The following is a 10,813-nucleotide window of genomic DNA, read 5'->3' as shown; positions in this document are numbered from 1 at the left end:
TGTTGTATTGACTGGACATGCAGAACCCATGGAAAAATGACCACTAAATTCTGCCAAAACAAGATAAGATGGTCCTTCAGGTTCCTGCTTCACAGAGGAGACTGCCAGATATTCTACAGGACACAGGGAGAAGCAACTGAGAGACTCCAGGCCTATAGGCTGATGATGGATGCCCAGTGTTGCGGAGGAACTTTGGGTGACTATCCAGACAGACAGCTGCCTCTGTCATTCTAGATTTTTGGAATTTGCTTACAATCCTTTTCCGGTTTACTTAGGTAATATTTTGTCTGTCTGGGGTCTTTGATGTAGTTGAAAATTAGATAGTTATAATTATAATTGTCCTTGGTTATGATAAAAGATAAATTAGATATGAAACTTTAGATTCATAAGTATAGACAGAATATTTTCATTAACTTTGCCAAATACAAATAGACTAGATATTGTAACTGTAATTCTTGCTTGATAACTGTTTTATTATATGTGATTTTACTATGTTAAAGCTAAAACCTTCCATTTTGATTAGATAGAAATCCTGGGGGATATCTTTCTGTATGCTGTGAATATGTGTTGCTCTATTTGGTTAATAAAGAAGCTACTGTCGCCTATGGCAAGTCAGGTTATAGCAGGCAGGAAATCCAAGAGAAGGACAGGAAGAAGAAAGGCAGAGGCAGAGAGACACCAGCCTGCTGCCCTAGGAACAATATGCCAACAGATTGGTAAGCCATGGAACATGTGGCAAAACATAGATTAATAGAAATGGGTTAGTTTAAAATATAAGAGCTAGCTAGCAAGAGGCCTGCCATAGACCATACAGTTTGTAAATAATATTAAGCCTGTGAGAGGTTATTTTATAAGCATCTGTGGGATCTCAGGGCTGGGCGGGACTGGAGAAAACTTCTGACTACCACAAAGCATTTTTTTCATAGTGCATCAGTTTGTCACTAGAAGTATGTGGCTTTGCTAGTGTTACTAAGGGCTGTTGTGTTGGTATATTGGTATATTCATTGCCAGTTTGGTTGTTGAGAAAGCAGAGTTTCTAGAGGTATTAATTTCTATTTCAGTTTGAGTAAGCCCTGACTCCAGTTAGAGACACTTAGCCCATAGGAGAATAGGATGCTGGATCTCAGTCCATATTTCACTGCTGTTCTGTAGTGTTCTAGGAAATGAATATGTGTCTGATTGAGGATTTCTTGGGGAGGTCAGATAGTAGGAAGTTGCATTCTGGGTTTGCCAAAAGGGGCTTCTCTTGTCTCCTTTAAAAATGATTGTTTTTACATTATGATGATTTTTCCTTTTTCCTTTTCCTTTTGGTTTTTTGAGACAGAGTTTCTTTGGTATACAATATTGTTTTGTAATTTCTTAATTTTCTTTTTCTTAAATTTGAGGGAACTACACATCAAACCAGGCCTTTTTCAATGATAGCCTGGATTTGTAGCTTTTCTAGAAGATTTGTCAAGATCAGCCTGGGTTCTAGTGTGATGAAGCCACTAGATGGGGCCATCAGCCTCTGCACTCTCCTGCCTCCTTCCTGATTCTTGTCTGGTAGCTGCAGGGCTCTGAGATTGTGATGCTTGCTCTGTTCTTCAGTGTAGCATGAATCTTAAAGAGTCTTATTAATAAAATCAAACCTGAGGCCAGTTATTGGGGTGAATGCTGGAAGATCAGAGAAGCAGAACAAGCCACAGCTACCTCACTTCGCCAGTTCCTCAGCTGATCATGTTTTCTCAGACTGGAAGACTCTCAGTCCTCATCCAGAATGAATCTCAGCTGAATTGTGCTGCTCAAAGCCTAAAAGTTTAACCAGCCAAATGCTTCTAGTTTCTGGTCCTCACGCCTTATATATCTTTCTGCTTTCAGCCATCACTGCCTGCGATTAAAGGCTCACTTCTTGGGATTAAAGGCGTGTGTCACCATGCCTGGCTGTTTCCAATGTGGCCTTGAACTCACAGAGATCCAGAGGGATTTCTGCCTCTGGAGTGCTAGGACTAAAGGTGTGAGTGCCACCATTTTCTAGCCTCTGTATCTAGTGGCTGTTCTGTGCCCTGCCCCCAGATATGTTTATTAGGGTGCACATATTTTGGGGAACACAATACCACCACACTTCAGTCTTCCTATAGATATCTGATAGACATGTAGCAGTCTGCTTGTTAAGTTATTATTAACGGACTAAAGTTCTTGTGGTAAATTAGCAGATTCCATAGAAAGAATCCTTCTATTTAAGTCCTCATTACCACTTTGTAAAGCCTGTATCAATCCCATTAGTGTCTCATTTTTGCTACCATTATTAAAACAATTTTTTATTGATATGAGATGGATCACTATGCTAATTGTTATTATGACAAACATTGTATACACCCCAGGAAATTCTTACATGTCATGTAAAATTTCATTCATAGTACAAACAAAAAAGTTTTAAAATTCCTGAGTGTGATATTGTCTGCCATTTTTGAGAAATATTCAAAATTTGTAAAGAAAAAGTTTATTAATTTGTTTATTTAGTAATTAGTTTAAGTTGTAAAATTATAGAGTAATTTTAACTCAGATAAACTCCTTGAGAGCTGGTCCTAACAGTCTTAGGTGTTCAGAAGTCCCAGTTCTCCTGACGGTTTTTAGTGTAGTAGTGATATTCATGCAGCAGGTGTCGCAGGTATAGCATTCAAGGCAACTCTGGTGAGCTGACTCAGCTCCCTGAATAAGCTCTGTGAATCAAACACTAACCTAGGCAACTGCTACTAATGTCGACCCATCCCACTTTTACCCCAGGGTACTCTTGAGGAGGGAGAGGTGAGAAATATTTAACTATTTAAATTAAATAAAATTTTAAATTAAATATTTAAATACTCAAGTAAACAAAACCCATGCTAATTATAAGACACTTTTACAAACTAACTTGATTGTAGGAAGCTTAACCCTTTGTGGGAGGCCTACCCCTTTCAAAACAGAAACAGAAGGAGTTGAAACTTGTAGGAAGAAGACAGAAAAACTCCCCTAATTATGACACCTTTGTTAATTGTATTTTGCCTATCATAAAACATGTTCAAATATATTTGAAGATGAAACACATTCCTTTAACAACTAATGTTACCTAATTTGTCTAAACAGATAGACAAATTGATGGAGAAATTTAAACAGTTCTAGTGTGAACTTACATTTAACATTTATACATTTTACAGATTTATATTCAACATTGACACTTTACACAGACATACATTCAACATTTACATCCTTCACAAACCCACATTCAACATATATTTATTTATACTTTTTACAAAATTATATTCAAAATGAAACTCTGTAGAACTATTTTACAGGCTTTATATTCAAAAGGAAACTCTATAGGTCTATTTTACAGACTTTAGCACATATCTAGAAGAGATTCCTTAGAAGAACTATTTACCAAATTTATATTCAAGAAGAAACTCTATAGAACTATTTTAGGGATATCTAAAAAGAAGCTCTTAACAGAACTAATTTACACTAGAAAGACTCTTATAACAGAACTAACTTATTTCCTTTCAACAAGATAGAAAGTACACAAATTATAAGTTACCATAGTAAAAATTATAAGTGAACTCAACATTGCTTTATTTTTAAGTTCGGAGTTCATGGTCAGCTTTGATATGAGACTCCTGTGGGTAGCCAGCAAGCTTCATTTAGTGACTAAGGGGATAACTTTACTAAGGGTACAATTTTCCCCCCCGTTTAATTCTTTTTTTTTTTTTTTTTTTTTTGGTTTTTCGAGACAGGGTTTCTCTGTGTAGCTTTGCACCTCTCCTGGAACTCACTCTGTAGCCCAGGCTGGCCTCGAACTCACAGAGATCCGCCTGCCTCTGCCTCCCGAGTGCTGGGATTAAAGGCGCCGTTTAATTCTTTAAAGCTGCTTTTTAAGATTACCATGAGAGTTTTTTAATTCTGTCAATGTTTCCCTCTTGTGTCTTAAACACAACTCTATCCCGTAAGTTTTTTTTTCACACCTGAAGCAATTTTCCAGTGTAAGGATCACTTTCGCTTGTTTTCTAAAACATTTTAAAGTAGCTTGTTGACAAACTGTATTAGGTCTTTAATTATCTACTGAGAGGCAAGCTGTTCACCTGTTTCTAATACTCAGGAGGTACGACTAAGCTTTCTAACAGGGTTTTTGGGTAATATTGCCATTTTGAGCTGAAAACCTACATTTCCCATACTGCCTTTGTCTACATCAGGCCATGGTTAGGAATAGATTACATTTCCCATACCGCTCTTCTGGTACACTGTCCTCCCATTTTTGTTACATGGTTTGTATTCTTGCTTTTGCTTTTACCACAGGAGGTTTTTGAGTCAAGGTCTTGTTCTTTTGCCACAGGGGATTTCCAAATACTTGGTAACTACACACATGGTCAAGCAATCCTCTAATGCATCTCTGCTGGGTAAAGCAAGCTCAGATCTCACTAGGAAACCTTTGTGGGCCTCCACACCCTACCCGTGAATACTGGGCAGAGCTGACAGGATCACCACAAATGAGGTAATATACAAAACAACGGATGTATAGGTAATGTCGTAGGTAGCAGTGGTGGTGGCTTAGGACCAGGACTCCAGGGAGGGCACACTCTCAAGGGCAGTAGTCCAGGGTGTCCTGGAATTGGAAGCAGCTACACCAAACTGTTTTATAAATAAAGGAACAGTCCTCTTGTAGTCTCTAACAAGGCAGGACTGTGACCACTACAACCACAGTACTAGAAAGGCACCTTTTTCTCTGACATGGTGCTTCTGGCAGTGGTTACAAGAACTGTAGCCATGTGAGCCACCTGGCCTACAGACTCCCCTCACAGCCACTGTATGCAGGTGGTCACCTGCATACAGGAATCAGGTAGTTCCTGGGAGGTTTGGGCTGCATGAGGGCTCTGCAAGGCAGAGAAACTCACCAGCAGCTGCCTGAGGGCATTAGGTTTGGTCATGAAAGTAGCCCCAATAGGGGCACGTGGGGCTCAGACCCACAGGGTTGGGTGCCAGATAATGTGATAAATCCATGGGAGTCTGCTTAAGGAGTGTTAGGGAAATTTATTAGGGTAAATTGAGGAAATACACTCACAAATACAGAACTGAGCAGACAGCTGAAGTCCTACTCTGATCTGACAAGAAGCAAATCCATCTGGCTGTTCCATTACACCAGGAAGAAGGAGCAGGGAGAAGGGGTTCATGACCACTCTCCCTTTCCTTTTAAGAGGTCATGTATAAACAGCCAGAAGCACCACCTCCTTTGGGCCCTGTAGCCCAAGGTCATGGGCAGAGCAAATACTACTACATACAATCTTAATCAATTTATGTAAAAAGAACATGTATGCACAGACTCAGGTTTAAGTAGATATTCCAAGCAAGGTTTTCTAAATTGATAGCATGTACCTGCAACAACACCTGTCAAGAAGCTGAAGCAGGAGGATAACTTGAACATTGTTGACCCTATCTTAACTAACCCTACACAATGACTTACATACATTCTTTTAAAAATTATTCATTTATTTTTATTTTCTATACATTGGTGTTTTGCCTGCATATATATCTGCATTAGGAAGTCAGATCCTCTGGAACTGAGGTTACAAACAATTGTGACCCACCATGTAAGTACTGGGAATTGAACCTGGGTCCTCTGGAAGAGCAGTCAGTGCTCTTAAGCACTGAGCCATCTTTCCAGCACCCACTCCAACCTATATTCTTGAATAAAACTAAAGTTTTTAAGCAGAAAAATTAATAATAAACCAAAAGGGAAGTGAGCATTGGAGATCTACATCCCAGTTTCAGCATAACAAAGTTTATTAGTAGAAAAGTCTGAATAAGTCATCACATTTTACTTGTGCTTCAGTTTACCCATAAAATAGGAATAGCTGTCTTCATCTGGCACAGTTTTTGACAAAATACCATCCCACAGTTGAGCACAATGCTAAGCAGTTTCACTGTTTGGTATTTCCTTGAAAGAAATGAAAACATGCCACTCAAGACTTAGCTCTTAATTACCATAGCAATCAATATTTATTATTATTATTATTATTATTATTATTATTATTATTTTGCAATACAATTCAGTTCCACATATCAGCCACGGATTCCCTTGTTCTTCCCCTCCCTCCCCACTTACCTTCCCCCTAGCCCACCCCCCATTCCCATCTCCTCCAGGGCAAAGCCTTCCCTGCAGACTAAGATCAACCTGGTAGACTCAGTCCAGTTAGGTCCAGTCCCCTCCTCCCAGGCCGAGCCAAGCGATCCTGCATAGGCCCCAAGTTTCAAACAGCCAACTCATGCAATGAACACAGGACCCGGTCCCACTGCCTGGATGCCTCCCAAACAGATCAAGCCAATCAACCGTCTCACCCACTCAGAGGGCCTGATCCAGTTGGTGACCCCTCAGCCATTGGTTCATAGTTCATGTGTTTCCGTTCGTTTGGCTATTTGTCCCTGTGCTTTATCCAACCTTGGTCTCAACAATTCTCGCTCACATAAACCCTCCTCATTCTCCCTCATTGGACTCCCAGAGATCCACCCGGGGCAATGACAGAGAAATGGAATGAGATCTACATGAACAGCCTGGACATGAGCGGGGGTAGTGAAGGGCGAGGGTCGAGGGAAAGAGAGCTTGGGGGAACGGGAGATCCCAGCTGGATCAACAACAGAGAGGGAGAACAAGGAATAGGAGACCATGGTAAATGAAGACCACATGAGAATGGGAAGAAGCAAAGTGCTAGAGAGGCCCACAGAAATCCACAAAGATACCCCCACAGCAGACTGCTGGCAATGGTCGAGAGACAGCCCGAACTGACCTACTCTGGTGATGGGATGGCCAAACACCCTAATTGTCGTGCTAGAAACCTCATCCAACTACTGAGGGATCTGAATGCAGAGCAATCAATATTATTCTAACTAGTCTCAAACTGAAAATGACTCGAATGTCTATACAATAATATGTAATGCAACAATCAAAGAGAACAAGATGCTGATACACACAATACATTATACATGTGCACATATGTCAATACATGTGTATACTATATGTCAATTAAAATAATTATATTTTTAAAAACACCGTGTCACATGGAAAACCCAGACATGAAAAACTACATTATGTACTATTATGTTCACACAGAATTCTAGGACTTGAGATCTAGCTTAGTGACAGAGTACTTATCTACCATGCATCAAGCCCTGGATTTTTTTTTTTTTAAATAAAAGAATTACTTATTTTATGTGTATGAGCGTTTTACCCACAGGCATGTCACTGAACTATGTGCTTGCAGTACCAGAGGAATCCAGAAGAGGGCGTCAGATCCTACGGGAATGGAGTTAGAGAGGGTTGTGAATCACCCTGTGGATTCCAAGGATCAAACCCAGGTCCTCTGCAAGAGCAGCTACTGCTCTTCACCTCTGAGCCACCTCCACCAAACCATGAATTTAACCCCCAGCACTGCATAAACTAGGTATAGTGGCACACATCTGTAATCCCAGCATTCTGGAGGTGGAGGCAATGAGATCAAAAGTTCAAGGACATCCTCAGTCATAAATTTAAGGCCAGTCTGGACTATATGGGACTCTGTGTCAAAAAATTAAATAAGTGAATACATAAATGAGGTTAAAGTTTTAAGCATGTGCACACACTACTCGTTTCTTAATACTGAGATAAGGGAGGATTTCCTGTGAAAATACCAGTTATATTTACAATAATACCTCTTGTTATGCTAAGCACGAGCATAATTGTTCCCTGTCTCTTCTTTTAGCTATGCTATATATGACATCACATTACAGGCTTGCAGAATATATACCTTCTAAATTACTTTTATACTCCCTTCAGCTAAATATTTAGTTGAAAAGTTGAGAAAGGGAAAAAAAAAAAACTTTTCCAGTTTTAGCCTGAAAAGCCTGGCAACACAACCATCAGATATGAAATATTTGAAAAATTTTCAGATTTATCATTCACATGACAAGGACATTTTGGATTAACTGAATGTTGGGATTGTGAATAATGTGCCTGAGGATGTGTGCTAGGACATGTCAGGGTGGCCCTCTCCTGACTTAGAGAGCATCTACACAGAAGGTTGTAGTTTGACTCTCCTGTGGGATAACGAGCAAGGCTGGAGGAGGAAGTGCTTTAGAAATGAGAAGTGGTAAAGGTGTGGTGGCCACATAAGAAGGAACCCTGAGAAGTGGCAAGGTGCCAGAAGCCAGGGCCTCCTTTCCCATCTGTTGCCCAGCTGGCTTCTGATATTCCTTACCACAGCTGGGGGAGGGGTGGCCACATGACATAGTCTGGACTGTGTCTAGGGTGACTGCTGAGTGTGTCTGTCATGGGGTGGAAATCAGCATGCTGGGGGCTTCCTGAATGTCTGTGTGGGTGGAGCAGCAAGCCGCCCTGCTTGTTATCCTGAGACATTCCTGCTACTTTTCTTTGTTTGTTTGTTTGTTTGGTTGGTTGGATGGTTGTTTTGTTTTGTTTTTCTGGTTTGTTTTGTTTTGTTTTGTTTTTTTTTGGCAGGGGTGCACGGTTGAGATAGGGTTTCTCTGTGAAGCCCTGGCTGTCCTAGAACTCTGTTTATAGTCTAAGCCTGCCTTCAACTCACAGAGATTTACCTGCCTCTGCCTCCTAAGTACTGGAATTAAAGATGTGTGCTACCACTAACTGCTCATCTTCATGTGCTATTTCTAATTTGAAAGATTTGTTTATGTATGTATTTTATGTATATGAGTACTCTGTCTGCATGTATGCCTGCACACCAGAAGAAGGAATCTGATTCCATTGTAGATGGTTGTGAGTGACCATGTAGTTGCTGGGAATTGAAATCAGGACGTCTGTGGGAGCAGACATTGCTCTCAATGGCTGAATCATTTCTCCAGTCTCTAGTGTTTCTAACAAGAGGGAGAACTGGTTTTGATGATCTCTGACTGAATGACTGGGCACTCTTTTTGTTAGTATTCATGTTTGGAGTTTTTGTTTTTACACTGTACATAACATAGCTAGCCTGAAACTCACCATGTAAGCCAAGCTTGCCTCAAAGTTACAGCCATCCTCTGGCCTCAGCATCCTGAGTGTTAGGAATACAAACATGAGCTATCAAGCACTCTGTAACAAGCATAATCAGAAGGTGTGGAAGAACCTAAGAGCCATGGAGTGTGCACCACCATCACTGTTAGTGTCTCATGGATGGTTTTCTCAAATACCCTCCACCATTTCTCGGTCAGCATTACCATAAAGTAATGAACAACCGTTGTTCTGCTCTCCTTCCTTCATTTCCACTGAGGAGAACAGGCCACAGTTCCAGATCCCAGTTCCAATCTATAGTGTGACACCATCCCTGAGTGTCATAATTGCATATAATATATCCACTTATTAGGCAATCAGTGACTGAAAGTTCTAGGATATGGATTTAAGGGGGATGCTAAGATGTCGTTCTGGGGATAAAAAGTTTATTAGGAGAGTTATTGACATCATAGAAAAACAGATCAGAGTCCAAGAGGCAGAAATGAGGAGATCTCTTCTTATAGCTCTTGGAAAAGGGGGTGGTCTCACAGCGTGTTTCTAGAACTGATTTCTAAGCATGAGGTAAGAAAGAAACAGAATGTTTTAAGATAAACTTGCTTTAATATAAATTCACTTCTCCACGTAAGCAAACCTTATACGTCAGTTAACCAAAGACTCACACAGTGCCCAGCAGAAACACATGGTGAATATTAGTCTCCTGATGAAGATATGGTGGGGCTGACCATCCGTTTTTTTTACCAAGTACAAGCAGAAGAGTGTCTGTCTTAGTTTTCTAATGCTGTGAAGAGACATCATGACCAAGGCAACTCACAGAAAAAAGTTTATTTGGAGCTAACAGTTTCAGAGGGTTAGAGTGTCATGGTTGGGGCATGGCAGCAATCAGGAGGGCAGGGCACTGAAACAGTAGCTGAGAGCTCACATCTGAGCTACAAGCAGGAGAGAGCTAATTGGGAATGGCATAGGTTTTCAAAACCTCCAAGTCCTGCCCTAGTGGCACACCTTCGCCCAGAGTGTCACACCTCTTAATCCTTTTCAAACAGTTCCACTAACTGGTGACCAAGGCTTCAAATGTAGGAGTCTATGGGGGCCATTCTCTCTCAAACCATCCCAGTTCCAATGGTCATTGGTACAAGTATGCCAACCAGCGTGTCACAATGTAACAAAACACCGGCCAGGGAGGCTAGTCAGCTCTAATTTACATCACCAGCTCCCTTTCAGTGGGTCATAGAGGGTTCCTTAGCCTCTGTCTTCAAAGAGAAGGAGGAAAGGGGAGGCAGGACTAGTAACCACTCCTCCCTCCTAACAAGTGGTATTCGAAAAGGGCCAAGTGGCATAAAACAGCAGTGAAGACATGGCATTCAGTGTATCCAGTTCCTCCCCCTGTGTCAGCAGCCCCCACTGGTGCTGAGTCTTCAGTTATGCATACAAGATAGAGGTGGTTAGACAAAATGCCAATGGAACTTGCTTTGGTTCTGTTCTTATTCCCTGGTGCCTTCAAGTCCAGGCAGAGAGCTGATCCACACCCATGCATGAAGGCAGATGGGTAGAGCGATGATCCACACCCTTGTATGAAGGCAGAGGGATACAGAGATGAGCTCAGACCCGTGCATTAAGGCAGAGGGATAGAGAGATGATCCCACACCTGTGGCTGGAGCTATCTCCTGTCCAACCCGGGCCAGCATCCACTCAGACTCAAATAAACACACAGATGCTTATACTATTTATAAATTGTATGGCCATGGCAGGCTGCTTGCTATTGGTTCTTATATCTTAAATTAACCCATTTCTATAAATCTATACCTTGCCACGTGGCTC

This window comes from Peromyscus californicus, unplaced genomic scaffold (assembly GCF_007827085.1).
Source record: "Peromyscus californicus insignis strain IS unplaced genomic scaffold, ASM782708v3 Scaffold_3__1_contigs__length_106647218, whole genome shotgun sequence".
NCBI lineage: Eukaryota > Metazoa > Chordata > Mammalia > Rodentia > Cricetidae > Peromyscus > Peromyscus californicus.
This window is presented reverse-complemented; position numbering follows the sequence as displayed.